This window comes from Hordeum vulgare, chromosome 6H (genome assembly GCF_904849725.1).
Source record: "Hordeum vulgare subsp. vulgare chromosome 6H, MorexV3_pseudomolecules_assembly, whole genome shotgun sequence".
Lineage (NCBI taxonomy): Eukaryota > Viridiplantae > Streptophyta > Magnoliopsida > Poales > Poaceae > Hordeum > Hordeum vulgare.
In genome coordinates, this window is record NC_058523.1 from 472,690,003 (window position 1) to 472,710,342 (window position 20,340).

A 20,340-nucleotide genomic window follows, 5' to 3' on the forward strand; every position below is an offset into this window, starting at 1 on the left:
CATCCTGATCAGCCGTAGCGGGTGGTTCATCTCCTAGCGCAGCATTAAGGACATAATCCTTCTTCCCAGCTTGTAAGATTAGCTTAAGATTACGAGCCCAGTCTACAAAGTTGCTTCCATCGTCTTTCAACATAGCTTTCTCTAGGAACGTATTAAAATTCAGGATGACTGACGCGTGAGCCATGATCTACAACACAAATATATTCAAAGTGGACTTAGACTATGTTCAAGATAATTAGAGTTCAACTTAATCAAATTATATGCTAAACTCCCACTCAAAAAGTACATCTCTCTGGTCATTTGAGTGGTTCATGATCCACTTACACTATCCCAAGTCCGATCATCACGTGAGTTGAGTATAGTTTCAGTGGTAAGCATCCCTATGCTAATCATATCAACTATATGATTCATGATCGACCTTTCGGTCTCATGTGTTCCGAGGCCATGTCTGCACATGCTAGGCTCGTCAAGCTTAACCCGAGTGTTCCGCGTGCGCAACTGTTTTGCACCCGTTGTATGTGAACGTTGAGTCTATCACACCCGATCATCACGTGGTGTCTCGAAACGACGAACTGTAGCTACGGTGCACAGTCGGGGAGAACACAATTTCGTCTTGAAATTTCAGTGAGAGATCACCTCATAATGCTACCGTCGTTCTAAGCAAAACAAGGTGCATAAAAGGATTAACATCACATGCAATTCATAAGTGACATGATATGGCCATCATCACGTGCTTCTTGATCTCCATCACCAAAACACCGGCACGATCTTCTTGTCACTGGCGCCACACCATGATCATCCATCAACGTGTTGCCATCGGGGTTGTCGTGCTACTCATGCTATTACTACTAAAGCTACATCCTAGCAAAATAGTAAACGCATCTGCAAGCACAAACGTTAGTATAAAGACAACCCTATGGCTCCTGCCGGTTGCCGTACCATCGACGTGCAAGTCGATATTTCTATTACAACATGATCATCTCATACATCCAATATATCACATCACATCGTTGGCCATATCACATCACAATCATACCCTGCAAAAACAAGTTAGACGTCCTCTAATTTTGTTGTTGCATGTTTTACGTGGTGACCATGGGTATCTAGTAGGATCGCATCTTACTTACGCAAACACCACAACGGAGATATATGAGTTGCTATTTAACCTCATCCAAGGACCTCCTCGGTCAAATCCGATTCAACTAAAGTTGGAGAAACGACACTTGCCAGTCATCTTTGAGCAAAGGGGGTCACTTGTAACGATGAAACCAGTCTCTCGTAAGCGTACAAGTAATGTCGGTCCAAGCCGCTTCAATCCAACAATACCGCGGAATCAAGAAAAGACTAAGGAGGGCAGCAAAATGCACATCACCGCCCACAAAAACTTTTGTGTTCTACTCGAGAAGACATCTACGCATGAACCTAGCTCATGATGCCACTGTTGGGGAACGTCGCATGGGAAACAAAAAATTTCCTACGCGCACGAAGACCTATCATGGTGATGTCCATCTACGAGAGGGGATGAGTGATCTACGTACCCTCGTAGACCGTACAGGAGAAGCGTTAGAGAACGCGGTTGATGTAGTGGAACGTCCTCACGTCCCTCGATCCGCCCCGCGAACAATTCCGCGATCAGTCCCACGATCTAGTACCGAACGGACGACACCTCCGCGTTCAGCACACGTACAGCTCGACGATGATCTCGGCCTTCTTGATCCAGCAAGAGAGACGGAGAGGTAGAAGAGTTCTCCGGCAGCGTGACGGCGCTCCGGAGGTTGGTGATGACCTTGTCTCAGCAGGGCTCCGCCCGAGCTCCGCAGAAACGCGATATAGAGGAAAAACCGTGGAGGTATGTGGTCGGGCTGCCGCGGAAAAGTCGTCTCAAATCAGCCCTAAAACCTCCGTATATATAGGTGGGAGGAAGGGGACCTTGCCTTGGGGCTCAAGGAGCCCCAAGGGGGTCGGCCGAGTCCAAGGGGGAGGACTCTCCCCCCCAAACCGAGTTGGACTAGGTTTGGTGGGAGGGAGTCCCCCTTCCTTTCCACCTCCTCCTTTTTTTTCTTTCTCTCTTGATTTTCTTCTCCTTGGCGCATAGGGCACTTGTGGGCTGTCCCACCAGACCACTAAGGGCTGGTGTGTCTCCCCAAAGGCCTATGGGCTTCCCCGGGGTGGGTTGCCCCCCCCCCCCCGGTGAACTCCCGGAACCCATTCGTCATTCCCGGTACATTCCCGGTAACTCCGAAAACCTTCCGGTAATCAAATGAGGTCATCCTATATATCAATCTTCGTTTCCGGACCATTCCGGAAACCCTCGTAACGTCCGTGATCTCATCCGGGACTCCGAACAACATTCGGTAACCAACCATATAACTCAAATACGCATAAAACAACGTCGAACCTTAAGTGTGCAGACCCTGCGGGTTCGAGAACTATGTAGACATGACCCGAGAGACTCCTCGGTCAATATCCAATAGCGGGACCTGGATGCCCATATTGGATCCTACATATTCTACGAAGATCTTAACGTTTGAACCTCAGTGTCAAGGATTCATATAATCCCGTATGTCATTCCCTTCGTCCTTCGGTATGTTACTTGCCCGAGATTCGATCGTCAGTATCCGCATACCTATTTCAATCTCGTTTACCGGCAAGTCTCTTTACTCGTTCCGTAATACAAGATCCCGCAACTTACACTAAGTTACATTGCTTGCAAGGCTTGTGTGTGATGTTGTATTACCGAGTGGGCCCCGAGATACCTCTCCGTCACACGGAGTGACAAATCCCAGTCTTGATCCATACTAACTCAACTAACACCTTCGGAGATACCTGTAGAGCATCTTTATAGTCACCCAGTTACGTTGTGACGTTTGATACACACAAAGCATTCCTCCGGTGTCAGTGAGTTATATGATCTCATGGTCATAGGAATAAATACTTGACACGCAGAATGACACGATCAACATGCTACGTCTATTAGTTTGGGTCTAGTCCATCACGTGATTCTCCTAATGACGTGATCCAGTTATCAAGCAACAACACCTTGTTCATAATCAGAAGACACTGACTATCTTCGATCAACTGGCTAGCCAACTAGAGGCTTGCTAGGGACGGTGTTTTGTCTATGTATCCACACATGTAAATGAGTCTTCATTCAATACAATTATAGCATGGATAATAAACGATTATCTTGATACAGGAATTATAACAATAACTATATTTATTATTGCCTCCAGGGCATAATTCCAACACGGGGTTGTCGTGCTACTCATGCTATTACTACTAAAGCTACGTCCTAGCAATATAGTAAACGCATCTGCAAGCACAAACGTTAGTTTAAAGAAGACTCTATGGCTCCTGCCGGTTGTCGTACCATCGACGTGCAAGTCGATATTAACTATTACAACATGATCATCTCATATATCCAATATATTACATCACATCGTCGGCCATATCACATCACAAGCATGCCCTGCAAAAACAAGTTAGACGTCTCTAATTGTTGTTGCATGTTTTACGTGGTTGCCATGGGTATCTAGTAGGATCACATCTTACTTACGCAAACACCACATCGTGGATGTATGAATTTCTATTTAACCTCTCTCCAAGGACCTCCTCGGTCAAATCCTATTCAACTAAAGTTGGAGAAACCGACACTCGCGAGTCATCTTTGAGCAACGGGGTTGCTCGTAGCGATGAAACCAGTCTCTCGTAAGCGTACGAGTAATATCGGTCTGAGCCGCTTCGATCCAACAATACCACGGAATCAAGAAAAGACTAAGGAGGGCAGAAAATCGCACATCACCACCCACAAAAACTTTTGTGTTCTACTCGAGATGACATCTACGCATGAACCTAGCTCATGATGCCACTGTTGGGGAACGTTGCATGGGAAACAAAAAATTTCCTACGCGCACGAAGACCTATCATGGTGATGTCCATCTATGAGAGGGGATTTGGATCTACGTACCCTTGTAGATCGCACAGCAGGAAGCGTTAAGAAACGCGGCTGATGTAGTAGAACGTCCTCATGTCCCTCGATCCGCCCCGCGAACCGTCCCGCGATCCGTCCCACGATCTATTGCTGAACGGACGGCACCTCCGCGTTCAGCACACGTACAGCTCGACGATGATCGCGGTCTTCTTGATCCAGCAAGAGAGAAGGACAGTTAGATGAGTTCTCCGGCAGCGTAACGGCGCTTCGGAGGTTGGTGATGATCTATCTCAGCATGGCTCCGCCCGAGCTCCGCAGAAATACGATCTAGAGGAAAAACCGTGGAGGTATGTGGTCGGGCTGCCGTGGCAAGGTTGTCTCAAATCAGCCATAATACCTCAGTATATGTAGGAGGGAGGGGGAGGGCCTTGCCTTGAGGCTCAAGAGAGCCCCAAGGGGTCGGCCGAAGGGGGGAGGAGGATTCCTCCTCCAATCCTAGTCCAACTAGGATTGGAAGGTGGAGTCCTTCCCTTCCTTCCCACTTCCCCTTTTTTTCTTTGATTTTTTCTATCTCCTGCACATAGGGCCTCTTGGGCTGTTGTTAGAGCATATATATCCATATGTGGTTTTGGTAATTGATGACAATTCCTATGGACTAATGGTTGCCTTAAGTTATATTTATAGGATTTGTCCATAGGCACTTCTTGAAGTCCATCTGTTGGGTTCAAGGAGTTTATATGATGACCAAGATGGTATTCAAGGTATTATCCAAAGAATGGTCATAGAGACACTAGGTTGATCAAGATCTCAGACAAAGAGTAAATCAAGATGATCAACATACAAAGCGTATAAGATGTACCGAGAGGGATCAAGTGATCCCATGGTATGGTAAACATTGTCCATTACGTGTTTGTGTACTAACCCATGGTCTTTGTGAGAGTCCTATGTGGGGGTTAGGTGTGCTTCCATGGGCTTGCGTCAAAAGGAAGATCTCATACAACTCATGAAGGATGACGTCAAGTGGTGATCGTCATCAAGATTGTGGTGTGCAAGTTCAAGTGGATCAGCATGAATATATCATTGAAACTATTGTTAATGATCATGTGTTGATAAGGACAAGCTCATGTGCTAACAAGGACAAGATCAAGATAAGCATTCCTGAGCACTACATGCTTGATTCTTGTGGATGTTCACATGGTGGACAAATGAAGATGAATACATAAGCTAGGCTTTCCACATTGTGTATGGGAGAGCTGCTTGAAGACTTCATCATGTCTTGCTTTCAACTTGAGCCAAGAAGGAACAACAACATCAAGCTCAAGTGAAAGGGCTAACTCAAAGGTATCAGTTCCTTTGACGTTAGTGGTGCGGAGTGATGATCAGCGAATAAAAGTATACACTCAAGTATGGATCATCGGTACCCCTTTTATAATTCTTGAGTCTTTAGGGATCCCGCACTATTAAGAGGGGATCACAGGTTTTGTGATGAACTTGCTCAAACTAGATATCCACTGTTCTGCGCTTACCACATCTCCACTACTCTGCTGTTATCAGAAAACAGGACCAGTGCCTCGGACATCCGGCCTCCTCCGGACGTCCGTGGCCCGGACATCCGGCCTCCTCCGGACGTCCGAGGCCCGGACGTCCGACTAGCTTCGGAAATCCGGAGCTTTGCACCAGAGAAACTTGAGCCATATAACTCGGACTTCCGGCTCCCTCCGGACGTCCAAGGGTCGGACGTCCGACCAGCTTCGAAAATCTGGAGCTTTGCACCAGAGAAACTTGAGCCATATAACTCGGACTTCCGGCTCCCTCCGGACGTCCGAGGGTCGGACGTCCGTCCCCTTTCGGAAATCCGGAATCTTGCACGAGAGAAGTTTGAGTCGAATAACTCGGACTTCCGGCCTTCTCCGGACGTCCAGTCCCTGTTCAACTCCACAGTGGTTCCAGATATATTTACAGCCCTCGGACGTCCCACCCCTGTCGGACGTCCCACCCCTTGTGGACGCCCGGACATCCGTGAACTGCCGGATGTCCGACCCCTGTGTGACTTAAAGTGTCCCCAACGGCTGTTTTTCTCTCCCCCACTATAAATATCCCCCTCCCACTTCGTGAGAGGGTGCCCCAACACAGCCTTATCCTCATAAGAACACATTTCTACCTCACACATATTTTCTCACACCAAATCTTAGATCCCAAGAGCATTTGTGAGCCCCTTTGAGAGTTGTTCCAATCAAAAGATAGATCGTCTCCCTCTCCTTCTCTCAACCCAAGCTATTTAAGATTTGAGCAAGTTTTGAGCATTCCCCGTGATCTTGTTACTCTTGGAGGTTGGAGACTCCTAGGCGGTAGGAGTTCTTCGGAGAGGAATCAATCCGTGTGATTACCCCCCCCCCCCCCCCCGGAAAAGTTTGTGAGGGTTTGGAAGCCACCTCAAAGGCTTACCACTAGTGGTTGAGAAACGCCTTCGTGGTGTTATCTCAAAGGAAGAATAGGGTGAGCCTTCGTGGCGTTGGTGTGCCTTCGTGGTAACATCCACCTCTCTAACGGTGACTAGCTTCCCTCCAAGGAAGTGAACATCGGGATACATCTTCGTCTCAGTGACCTTGGTTATCCTTAACCCTAACTCCTTACTTGTGGTTTACTTGTGTTACTTGAGCATACATACATTGCATATTGTTTGTGCTCATTATATTGTGTTGGCTATTTCTTGTACAAGATTAATCATTCAAGCATACCTTCTATATCCACACGTTCACACTTGCAGCTTTTGATATATCGTGTGCTATAGTGTGATCTAGTATCTTGTGTCGTTCACCTAGTTGTCATGTGATATAGCTCAAGTAAGTTTGTGTAACTTACTTGTGCTTGTTAGTAACTGTATTGTGTCCATCTTGGTAGATCGTGTTGTTGATACATGTTGCAGTGCCTAGTGCATTTAGGATTTGTGCTTGACAAGTATCCTCTTAGTTTATTTCCGCATTAGGTTTAAGCCAAATCCGAAAAAGTTTTTAAATAGCCTATTCACCCCCCTCTAGGCGTCATCGAGGTATTTTCAATTGGTATCAGAGCAAGGTCTCTCTTTAATTAGGTTTCACGACCTAGAGAGTATCGATGTCGACTATTGGATTAGTGCACAATGACACCTTTGACTTTGATGGCACAAATTATACCCTATGGAGAATTCTTATGCTTCATCACTTTCGGGCCATGGGCCCAAATACTTTACGAATTGTTCTTGTAGGGATTGCCGACAAAAATGATGATGCATCTTCATCTACTAATGAAATGTATCTTGATTGTGAGGCTTTTCTTGCCATTCATCGAACCATAAGTCCTGAAGTGTTTAAGTCTATCTCGACTTGCAAGTCAGCTCATGAAGTTTGGACTAAACTTGAAGATATATATGGTGGGTCCAATCTTGATGAAGATGATATTATGATGAAGGAGTTGGTGCATGAGCTCTTCACTCTTTTCGATCATAAAGAGTCCACCACTACTTCCATATCCGATTGCTTGCACGCCTCAGCATCTTCAATCTCACAAGGTAATGACATGGTGAGTGAAGAAATATATGTTGATGAAAATGTCATAGCCTCTATGGACATGAGCATATCTAGCACCACACATAGTGTAAATTATTGTGCTCATAGGTCATGCATTTCACCTAAAGATCCCTCGACAAATGTCTGTGGTGATATGCCTGCTCTCGCGTGTCCTCTTGATCAAAATATCTTGTTTCTCCCTAGTTGTTCTATGACTAATCATTTAGGGGAAATCAAGAAATATGAAGTACTTTTGACTAATGAAGAATCTGATTCACCAAAAGAATCATCATCAACTCCTCCAGTTCACATGTGCCTCATGGCAAGAGGTAATAATGAGGTATCATCTTCCCTGTGCAATAACGATGATATTTGCGATGAGGATGATGATGATGACTTGACTAAAAATATCTATGTGATCGGTAAAATTCTTCATAAAGCTAAAAATAACGCTCTTCAAAGGTTCCAAGATGTTCTTGCTTACTTTGAAAATTGTAATGATTCACTTAATCATGAACAAGCTAAAAGTGAACAACTTGAACATGAACTTGAGAAGAGTCATCAAGCATGTAGAGACTTAAGATCTTCAAAAGGAGAGATTGAAGTTGCTCGTGATAAACTTAAAAGGGATTTTGAGGTCCTTCTCCTTGAATGCAAGAATGTCAAGGGAGAGCTCCTCAAAACCGCTAAGATCTATGAGGAGCTTCAATCTACTCATGAGAAGTCTCTAATCGCTACTTACTCCTCTCATATTGTTGATGATACTTGTACATATAACCCTATCTCTTTTAAAGTATCAACATTGAAGGAGAATGTTGAGCTACGTGCTCAACTTGATTTACTAACTAGCAATTATGGGAAGTTGGAAGAAAACCATGTAATGCTCACAAGCTCTCATGCCGATCTTCTAACATCCCATAATGTGCAAAAGTTAGCTCATGAGGCTATCATCACCAAGGTAACATCAAGTGAGCCTCATGTGGACAATGGCACTACTTCTAGTCAAAGTACTATATTTCCATGTGCTAGTCCTCGTAATTCGTCTACTCATAATGTTGCTACCTCGTGTGATGAATTACTTTCCTTGCCTTGTTGCTCTAACATTGAATCTTACACTTCCTCTAGTACTTGCATTGATACTAACCGTGCAGAGGAAATCGAAGAGCTCAAGGCCCAAGTCACTTCTTTGAAGAAAGACTTGGAACAGTGTCATGAAGGGATGTCCACACTCAACAACGTCCTGTGTGAGAAAACATCTCCGAATGACAAAAATGATGTTGGAGTAAACTCAAACAAGAACAAGAGGGGCCTAGAACAAGTCAATAATTCGGCCAAAATCATTTGCTTCAAGTGCAAAGTTAAAGGGCACCATGTTAGATCTTGCCCTCTGAAGACGAAGTCTCAAAGTCACAAGCAACAAGGGAAGTGGCCACAAACTCAATCACATATTCAGCTACAAGTTGAAGGAAGGCCTCTTCCCAATAAGACCCAAGCCAACACTCCCCGAGGTGAGAAATCAACTGGGAAGAAAGCAAAGGGTAGATGTTGCTACTTATGTCGTGAGAAGGGTCACGTCGCTTCGTCTTGCACAAGAGGTAACTTATCCAACCCAATCACTATTGGTGATATCTATTCCCTTGGGAAGGATAAGGTTGGCAATGTGTTTGCCAAGTTTGTTGGTACTCAAAATGGTGTCAAGAAAAGAACCATTTGGGTTGCCAAGCCTATTGTGATTAACCTCTTAGGACCCAACGTAGTTGGGGACCAACAAGCTCAAACTTGATCAATAGGTGACTATGGAGGACATTAGAGACTTGGATACATAATGAAGAATTAAGGGGTCTTCATCATTCATATTATCTCAAGCCAAGTCATTTGGATTATTGAGTTTCTATCTTATATCCAATGTGCCTCCTTACGGTAACTTATACTTAAACTGTTTACATTGTTAGGTTCTTGCCCCTTTGCATGTTGTGGTTGTACCTTGCATGCGTTTGTATATGTTGTGCTTCCAACTTGCTTATCTTGAGTAATCGAGTATGTGTATGTTGGTTTGCATATCATGTACATGTGAGTCTTGTATTGAGCCTTTTTGCGTCTTGTTTGTATTTTTGTTGGCTCTTGTGAGAGATTAATGGATTATCCCATTGTGAGGGAGTGATGTGCTTTGCACACCTCACAATCCTATAAATGTGTATACATGGGGAATACCACTTGGTTTTGATATTTCAAGATTATCTAGTTTCTATGTGGTATGTCTTACTCATGAGAAATTCAAATTCTATATGGTCCATTAATTATGTCTTGTTGGTTTTAATTTGCCACTTGTTAATATTGTTGGTTTATCACATTATGGGGGAGTAATATGCTATGTGCATATTACAAACCTAGAAAATGTGTATATTTGAGGTGTTGCCACTTAGTGTTGATATTGTAAATTATCTTGTTCCTAGGTGGCATGTTAGCTCTACAAGTGTCATTTGCTTGCGTTTTATGGGTAAAGATGATCTTGGATATATTTGCGATCTACCAATGAGTATCACTTCCAAAATACTTCTTGTCCTTGACAATTGGTATTCCCATCATGTGATAGGAATTGTTAATCGTCTTCACATTGGATTTTGTGTTTCGTTTGTCTTCCTTGCCTCTTATGGATCTATTTTAACATGTCTAGTGTTTTTATAGATATAGAGAACGTGATGATCCCATCGTGTGCATTTTGTATTTAAATGCAAATTCTATATAATGCACGTCCCTTGGGGAGCTATCCTATTTTCTTTAGAACACTCTCTTTATTCGCCCATCATAAAATCTTTTGATCCCCATCAAGTGTGTGTTGATGGGAGGCAAGTCTTGCTCTTTATGATGCTTTGTGCCATCATGAAAATTTGTCGAGGGCTTGGTTTGTTGGAACCTAGCTCTCTTTTGGAAATTAGATACCTCGTGTTTGTTTTCCTTCAATTGGTTTCTTGTTTCCTTTTATTTGGCATGTGTCAATGGATATCTTATTCCTTGAGGTATCTTTTAATTGATATCCTTCAAGTGATAGTTCTTTTTTTGTTTAGGATCTTTTATCACTTGATACCTTGTCTTTTGGTGACTTATCAACTTTGTGTTGAGTTGATTCTTGAGAGTCTTGAGCATGCATATCTATTATATACAACTTCTTTTGCTTGCTTTCCTTCTTTGACCCAATATATAGGGGAAACTCCACCTTGTCATAAATTGGCTAAAGCGTGCATGAAATTCAAATACATATCTATATGCACATATGTATGTGGAGTTTGTCCTATGTATTGCTGGTTTTCTAACTCTTTGGTCCCAATGAGTTTGGGCACCATTTTGTTTGTTTTGCTGTTCCAGGAACAACTGGAGATGCATTGGATGCTCGGCTCACCTATAAGGAAGGTGTTGAGACCATGTGATTATTGGAGCCAAGTTAGGATGATCAAAGAACAACTATCTACTACATCAATCCAATGTTGTCTCGGTAACAAGTATCCACTTCATGCATTCTTTTCTTGCAAAGGCCCCAACCTGTCTTTTCTTTTCCAGGTTGCATCATGGCATGAATCTCTTGATTCGTTCTTGTAGTACTTGTTTGCTTTCTCGAAGCATCCGAACGATGATGTCTTACTACTAGTTGGGATGTCTTTGATGTCCGTATGTTGGAAGTTCATATTGTACAATAATAAAATATTAGGCCATGTGCTATGCTTCCAAGCAAAAGATCTCATTGATATATTTATGACTTCCTTTTGGATATCTAGTTTGTTCCTTCTTGTAACCATTTCGTGTGTACATCCTTCTTTGTGGATATATCTCATCATGATTGTCTTCTACTTAGAATCTTTTACACATGAGAGAAGTTACATCTCTAATTGATATCCTCTTTTCTTTCACGTCCATCATTGCATTTCCTTTTTCAGTTTTTGGTGGCTTCGTGAAAGGATTTGTTTTGAGTGCGTATCTTATTTTCCTACATCTTGATGCACTCTTTGGCCGTGAAGATTATTTTTCCTAATGCTTGTCTTGATGAGGGTTTGCCATTTCAATTAGTATCCCTCCTCTTGACAAGGTTCTTACTTCCTATCTTCACAATGGGTTGTCACAAGCGTTGGTTCTTATTTTGTTTATTAGTAAGCTTGTGAACCCATTTTCTAGTATGTGTGTGTGGGAATGATATGTTTTGCACTTTGTATCTCATTTCATCAAGACTATGTTGATGAGTAATGCTCATCCTTATCTTAGTCTTCTCAAGTGCTTTGCCATGACTCACACACATTACTTTGGTTGAGCCTATTCTTAAGTTGCTTCTTTTACATGTTGCTCAACCATTTGTTTTGTGCAATTGATATGCTTATTGTCTCATCTATCTTCTTGCACTCGTTGTGTGTTTTTATTCATTTTGGGGGAGCAACGATCCTATTTTGTGCACCTGTATCAAATACAAAAATCTCGTATTAGTGCACAAATCATGGGGAGCTTCTCTAGTTTTTGATAAAACACTTTGTTGTCTTTATCATAATATCTTCTATTCATGTGGTTTGAAGGACCATATGATTGTTTGTTCCATCTGGAATCTTTTGATTGCGTGCCTCTATCTTTGTATGTCTTTGTGGCATACGATCCTTTTATTTGCAATCTTTGGGTCCTCAATATAGTTTGTTTTCCTCCAACTACTTATCATTGTATTTGTGTATTTTTCTGCACTCATTTGCTGAGAAGTACACACTTTTTGGAGGACCACCTACTATATTGGCTTTCTAAACTTTTCGTCCATTTTGGCAATCGATGCCAATGGGGGAGAAGTTTAGAGAGTTTACTTTGGATATGTTTAGAGGGTTTTTCTTTTATTGCGTAAGCATTTACATATTGCACACATGCATTATTACCTTGTATGTGTGCGCTTGGTTATGCTTATTTCCTTATATAAACTCTCTTGAAGTGGTTGTCTTCAATTACCAAAATGGGGGAGATTGTTAGAGCATATATCTCCATATGTGGTTTTGGTAATTGATGACAATTCCTATGGACTAATGGTTGCCTTAAGTTATATTTATAGGATTTGTCCATAAGCACTTCTTGAAGTCCATCTGTTGGGTTCAAGGAGTTTATATGATGACCAAGATGGTATTCAAGGTATTATCCAAAGAATGGTCATAGAGACACTAGGTTTATCAAGATCTTAGACAAAGAGTAAATCAAGATGATCAACACACAAAGCGTATAAGATGTACCGAGAGGGATCAAGTGATCCCATGGTATGGTAAGCATTGTCCATTATGTGTTTGTGTACTAACCCATGTTCTTTGTGAGACTCCTATGTGGGGGTTAGGTGTGCTTCCATGGGCTTGCGTCAAAAGGAAGATCTCATACAACTCATGAAGGATGACGTCAAGTGGTGATCGTCATCAAGATTGTGGTGTGCAAGTTCAAGTGGATCAGCACGAATATATCATTGAAACTATTGTTAATGATCATGTGTTGATAAGGACAAGCTCATGTGCTAACAAGGACAAGATCAAGATAAGCATTCCTGAGCACTACATGCTTGATTCTTGTGGATGTTCACATGGTGGACAAATCAAGATGAATACATAAGCTAGGCTTTCCACATTGTGTATGGGAGAGCTCCTTGAAGACTTCATCATGTCTTGCTTTCAACTTGAGCCAAGAAGGAACAACAACATCAAGCTCAAGTGAAAGGGCTAACTCAAAGGTATCAGTTCCTTTGACGTTAGTGGTGCGGAGTGATGATCAGCGAATAAAAGTATACACTCAAGTATGGATCATCGGTACCCCTTTTATAATTCTTGAGTCTTTAGGGATCCCGCACTATTAAGAGGGGATCACAGGTTTTGTGATGAACTTGCTCAAACTAGATATCCACTCTTCTGCTCTTACCACATCTCCACAGCTCTGCTGATATCAGAAAATAGGACCAGTGCCTCGGACATCCGGCCTCCTCCGGACGTCCGAGGCCCGAACGTCCGACCAGGTTCGGAAATCCGGAGCTTTGCACCAGAGAAACTTGAGCCATATAACTCGGACTTCCGGCTCCCTCCGGACGTCCGAGGGCCGGACGTCTGACCAGCTTCGGAAATCCGGAGCTTTGCACCAGAGATACTTGAGCCATATAACTCGGACTTCCGGCTCCCTCCAGACGTCCGAGGGCCGGACGTCCGTCCCCTTTCGGAAATCCGGAATCTTGCACCAGAGAAGTTTGAGTCGAATAACTCGGACTTCCGGCCTTCTCCGGACGTCCGGTCCCTGTTCAACTCCACAGTGGTTCCAGATATATTTACAACCCTCGGATGTCCGACCCCTGTCGGACGTCCGACCCCTTGTGGACGCCCGGACTTCGGTGAACTGTCATATGTCCGACCCGCGTGTGACTTAAAGTGTCCCCAACGGCTGTTTTTCTCTCCCCACTATAAATACCCCCTCCCACTTCGTGAGAGGGTGCCCCAACACAGCCTTATCCTCATAAGAACACATTTCTACCTCACACACATTTGCTCACACCAAATCTTAGATCCCAAGAGCATTTGTGAGCCCCTTTGAGAATTGTTCCAATCAAAAGATAGATCGTCTCCCTCTCCTTCTCTCAACCCAAGCTATTTGAGATTTGAGCAAGTTTTGAGCATTCCCCGTGATCTTGTTACTCTTGGAGGTTGGAGACTCCTAGGCGGTAGGACTTCTTCGGAGAGGAATCAATCCGTGTGATTACCCCCCCCCCCCCCGAAAAATTTTGTGAGGGTTTGGAAGCCACCTCTAAGGCTTACCACTAGTGGTTGAGAAACGCCTTCGTGGTGTTATCTCAAAGGGAGAATAGGGTGAGCCTTCGTGGCGTTGGTGTTGTTGGGGAACGTCGCATGGGAAACAAAAAATTTCCTACGCGCACGAAGACCTATCATGGTGATGTCCATCTATGAGAGGGGATGAGTGATCTACGTACCCTTGTAGATCGTACAGCAGAAGCGTTAGTGAACGCGGTTGATGTAGTGGAACGTCCTCACGTCCCTCGATCCGCCCCGCAAACAATCCCGCGGTCAGTCCCACGATCTAGTACCGAACGGACGACACCTCCGCGTTCAGCACACGTACAACTCGACGATGATCTCGACCTTCTTGATCCAGCAAGAGAGACGGAGAGGTAGAAGAGTTCTCCGGCAGCGTGACGGTGCTCCGGAGGTTGGTGATGACCTTGTCTCAGCAGGGCTCCGCCCGAGCTCCGCAGAAACGCGATCTAGAGGAAAAACCGTGGAGGTATGTGGTCGGGCTGCCGTGGAAAAGTCGTCTCAAATCAGCCCTAAAACCTCCGTATATATAGGTGGGAGGGAGGGGACCTTGCCTTGGGGCTCAAGGAGCCCCAAGGGGTTCGGCCGAGTCCAAGGGGGGAGGACTCCCCCCCCAAACCGAGTTGGACTTGGTTTGGTGGGAGGGAGTCCCCCTTCCTTCCCACCTCCTCCTTTTTTTTTCCTTTTTCTCTTGATTTTTCCTTCTTGGCGCATAGGGCCCTTTTGGGCTGTCCCACCAGCCCACTAATGGCTGGTGTGCCACCCTCAAGGCTTATGGGCTTCCCCGGGGTGGGTTGCCCCCCCCCCCCGGTGAACTCCCGGAACCCATTCGTCATCCCCGGTAACTCCGAAAACCTTCCGGTAATCAAATGAGGTCATCCTATATATCAATCTTCGTTTCCGGACCATTCTGGAAGCCCTCGTGACGTCCGTGATCTCATCCGGGACTCCGAACAACATTCGGTAACCAACCATATAACTCAAATACGCATAAAACAACGTCGAACCTTAAGTGTGCAGACCCTGCGGGTTCGAGAACTATGTAGACATGACCCGAGAGACTCCTCGGTCAATATCCAATAGCGGGACCTGGATGCCCATATTGGATCCTACATATTCTACGAAGATCTTATCGTTTGAACCTCAGTGCCAAGGATTCATATAATCCCGTATGTCATTCCCTTTGTCCTTCGGTATGTTACTTGCCCGAGATTCGATCGTCAGTATCCGTATACCTATTTCAATCTCGTTTACCGGCAAGTCTCTTTACTCGTTCTGTAATACAAGATCCCGCAACTTACACTAAGTTACATTGCTTGCAAGGCTCGTGTGTGATGTTGTATTACCGAGTGGGCCCCGAGATACCTCTCCGTCACACGGAGTGAAAAATCCCAGTCTTGATCCATACTAACTCAACTAACACCTTCGGAGATACCTGTAGAGCATCTTTATAGTCACCCAGTTACGTTGCGACGTTTGATACACACAAAGTATTCCTCCGGTGTCAGTGAGTTATATGATCTCATGGTCATAGGAATAAATACTTGACACGCAGAAAACAGTAGCAACAAAATGACACGATCAACATGCTACGTCTATTAGTTTGGGTCTAGTCCATCACGTGATTCTCCTGATGACGTGATCCAGTTATCAAGCAACAACACCTTGTTCATAATCAGAAGACACTGACTATCTTTGATCAACTGGCTAGCCAACTAGAGGCTTGCTAGGGACGGTGTTTTGTCTATGTATCCACACATGTAAATGAGTCTTCATTCAATACAATTATAGCATGGATAATAAACGATTATCTTGATACAGGAATTATAATAATAACTATATTTATTATTGCCTCTAGGGCATAATTCCAATAGGTGTGCCTTCGTGGTAACATCCACCTCTCTAACGGTGACTAGTTTGCCTCCAAGGAAGTGAACATGGGGATACATCTTCGTCTCAGTGACCTTGGTTATCCTTAACCCTAACTCCTTACTTGTGGTTTACTTGTGTTACTTGAGCATACATACATTGCATATTGTTTGTGCTCATTATATTGTGTTGGCTATTTCTTGTACAAGATTAATCATTCAAGCATACCTTCTATATCCACACGTTCACACTTGCAGCTTTTGATATATCGTGTGCTATAGTGTGATCTAGTATCTTGTGTCGTTCACCTACTTGTCGTGTGATATAGCTCAAGTAAGTTTGTGTAACTTACTTGTGCTTGTTAGTAACTGTATTGTGTCCATCTTGGTAGATCGTGTTGTTGATACACGTTGCAGTGCCTAGTGCATTTAGGATTTGTGCTTGACAAGTATCCTCTTAGTTTATTTCCTCATTAGGTTTAAGCCAAATCCGAAGAAGTTTTTAAATAGCCTATTCACCCCCCCCCTCTAGGCGTCATCGAGGTCTTTTCAGCTGTCCCACCAGCCCACTAAGGTCTGGTGCGGCACCCCTAAGGCCTATGGTCTTCCCCCGGGTGGGCTTCCCCCCCCCCCCCCCGGTGAACACCCGGAACCCATTCGTCACTCCGGTACAATCCCGGTAATGCCGAAAACTTTTCGGTAATCAAATGAGGTCATCCTATATATCAATCTTCGTTTCCGGACCATTCTGGAAACCCTCGTGACGTACGTGATCTCATCCGGGACTCCGAACAACATTCGGTAACCAACCATATAACTCAAATACGCATAAAACATCGCCGAACCTTAAGCGTGCAGACCCTGCGGGTTCGAGAACTATGTAGACATGACCCGAGGGACTCCTCGGTCAATATCCAACAGCGGGACCTGGATTCCCATATTGGATCCTACATATTCTACGAAGATCTTATCGATTGAACCTCAGTGCCAAGGATTCATATAATCCAGTATGTCATTCCCTTTGTCCTTCGGTATGTTACTTGCTAGAGATTCAATCGTCAGTATCCGCATACCTATTTCAATCTCGTTTACCGGCAAGTCTCTTTACTCATTCCATAATACAAGATCCCGTGACTTACACTAAGTCACATTGCTTGCAAGGCTTGTGTGTGATGTTGTATTACCGAGTGGGCCCTGAGATACCTCTCCGTCACATGGAGTGACAAATCCCAGTCTTGATCCATACTAACTCAACGGACACCTTCCGAGATATCTGTAGAGCATCTTTATAGTCACCCAGTTACGTTGTGACGTTTGATACACACAAGGCATTCCTCCGGTGCAAGTGAGTTATATGATCTCATGGTCATAGGAATAAATACTTGACACGCATAAAACAGTAGCAACAAAATGACACGATCAACATGCTACGTTCATTAGTTTGGGTCTAGTCCATCACATGATTCACCCAATGATGTGATCCAGTTATCAAGCAACAACACCTTGTACATAGTCAGAAGACCTTGACTATCCTTGATCAACTGGCTAGCCAACTAGAGGCTTGCTAGGGACAGTGTTTTGTCTATGCATCCACACATGTATCTAAGACTTTATTCAATACAATTATAGCATGGATAATACACGATTATCTTGATACAGGAATTATAATAATAACTTATTTATCATTGCCTCTAGGGCATAATTCCAACAAAAAAATCCTCTAGTCAAAGAGTTACGCTCGTGTTTATATGTAAGTTATCATGTATGCGTGTGTATATTGCCATTGTATTTACAAAAAAGTTACCGAAGGTATGCTTTCTACAACCATTTTTCTCTCGTCACAAAGTTACCATGGTGATTCTACGGAAAATATCAGGAATGTGGTGCGTGAAGTACCATGTTGTTTACAAAGAAGTTATCAGGGGTATGTTTTCAACAATTTATCCCACAAACTCAAAGTTATCATGGTATTTGTATGTGTATTTAAGTTAAGATATGTGGTGCAAACAACACTATGCTATTTACATAGAAATTACCAAGATGTATTTCAATAATTTTTCTTCCGAGGGGTGGGGGTATTCAGAACCTAGTCCTCGAGGTAGTCGTGTAAATTGTCACGTAGCAACTCTACTCCTTGCTCAAGAGCCACCACCAGCAGAAAAAAAGGTCCGAAAACTTGGTCTGATCTATGTTGTGGCCAAGATCTGAATGCACCATTTATTCAACAAGTTTATATCAATGAGCCTCTCTCCAAAAATACCGTTGGTTTCCAAATTTTGAATGGGATTTCAAATGTATATACACTAGATCATAATTGAAATAGACAAAGCATAGTGTGATTTGGTTGGTTGTTGGATTGACCTCTCCACAATGAAGTTGTGAGTTCAACTCCCCACATTAGCATATACTAGCAAAAGGCTCGTGCGTTGCAACGGGTGAAAAAAAATATAATATCCAAAGGCCATGACAACATTTTGATACTTCACCGTTAATATTTTGGCAAACATTTTGTTCAATTGCATTAATATTTTTTAATTCATTAACTTTTTAGAAAATAATGAACAATTTTTGTTTGCCAAACATTTTCTTTCAAAATTGAGAATATTTCTTAAAACATTACGAACTTTTTTTGAATCCAAAAACATTTTTTGATTTATTGAAAAAATATAAAAATAATCATTTTTATTTTTGGAACTTTTTTGAAGTACCAAATTATTGAAAGGAGAAAAAAACGAAAACCAAAAACAAAAAGGGAAAATGGAAATAAAAACTCAAATTTAGAAAAAAGCCGCCAGCAAATGTGCCGGCACAACTGAGTGTGTTGCGTCTTCTTCCAACATGCCGAGTGCAGTATAGGAGGTCCCTACCCCGTGGGCTGACCAAAGTGGACTTTTTCTATCACTTACGAGCAAATAAAACTATCACACTATGCATGTGTGATAGATATAAAAAAAGTATGAATTAAATGCAAGGATGAGATAAGGACTTTTAAAATATTATTGCACAAAGTATATCTGAGTAACGTTATGATGAGATAAGGGACTTTTGAAAAGTAATTTAAAAAGCTAAAAATATGATGCTTATCATGACTTGATTTCCTAAGGCGTTACAACAAAATATTTTATGGCTGAACAAACGGCATTGACGGACTCTGTCTGATATAGACTGATGAATGATGTGTGTGGCCTTGTTCTAGTGTAGCGGTGTTTAGCATAACCAGTACTGGGGTACTAGAATAAACATAGCCCACCCACAGAAAAAACATAGCTATGCATGGAAGTAAAATACACATTTAGTCATTTTAACATGGCTTACAAAAACTAATCCATAGAAAGTTGTACCCATTTTATTGGGACTCAACATTCTACAAAATACGGAAACATTTTTTTACCTGGCGTGAGGGACTAAATAAAATCATAAACCACCTCGACGGATCTCCTAATAAAATCTCTACATAAGCGACGATTCATTTTGTTCATTATTTATGGATGTGTTTTAATTTTTGTGAACATTTTCTCAAAGCTGATGGGTATGTTTTTCACATTCCCGAATATGCTTTAAATATTGGATGATTTTTAAACATCATAAAAAATAATTTCATGAATATTTATTTGAAATTGTGATTTTTTTTAATAATATGTGAGCAATATTTTGAACTCGTGAATTTTTTTTTATGATTTTATGATTTTTTTTGGAATCCACAAATATTTTATCATTTCTCCCTTTTTTTAAAAACCCATAATGTTTTGAAATTACGTTCTTTTGAAATCCAAAATTAATTTAATAGAATAAAAAAACATAAATTTGAAAGTAAAAAAGAAAGAAAACAGGGGGGCCACAAGCAGCACATGGGCCGGCCCATTACAACGTGGCGGAGGAGGAGGTGCGCTGAAGAGAGGGAAAAGGGAGTCTCAAAAAAAGAGGGAAGGGGGAGAAAAGGGGTAGGGGATCAAATCCTGGTCTCCCGCGTGATCAATTGGACTATAGCCAACGCGCTGCATGTATGCTTATGTTATCGGACTGTTTTAGTGTATAAGAACAAAACCCGACGGTGATGTTGAAATAAAAACAAATCATTTTTCTTCACTTACGGGTTGCATTGGTGGGTAATTCTCGACAACTTCAATAATAATTTGGATGACATACGAACAGAAGTAGTCCATGTTGTATTATTATTAGATAAACATAGATGG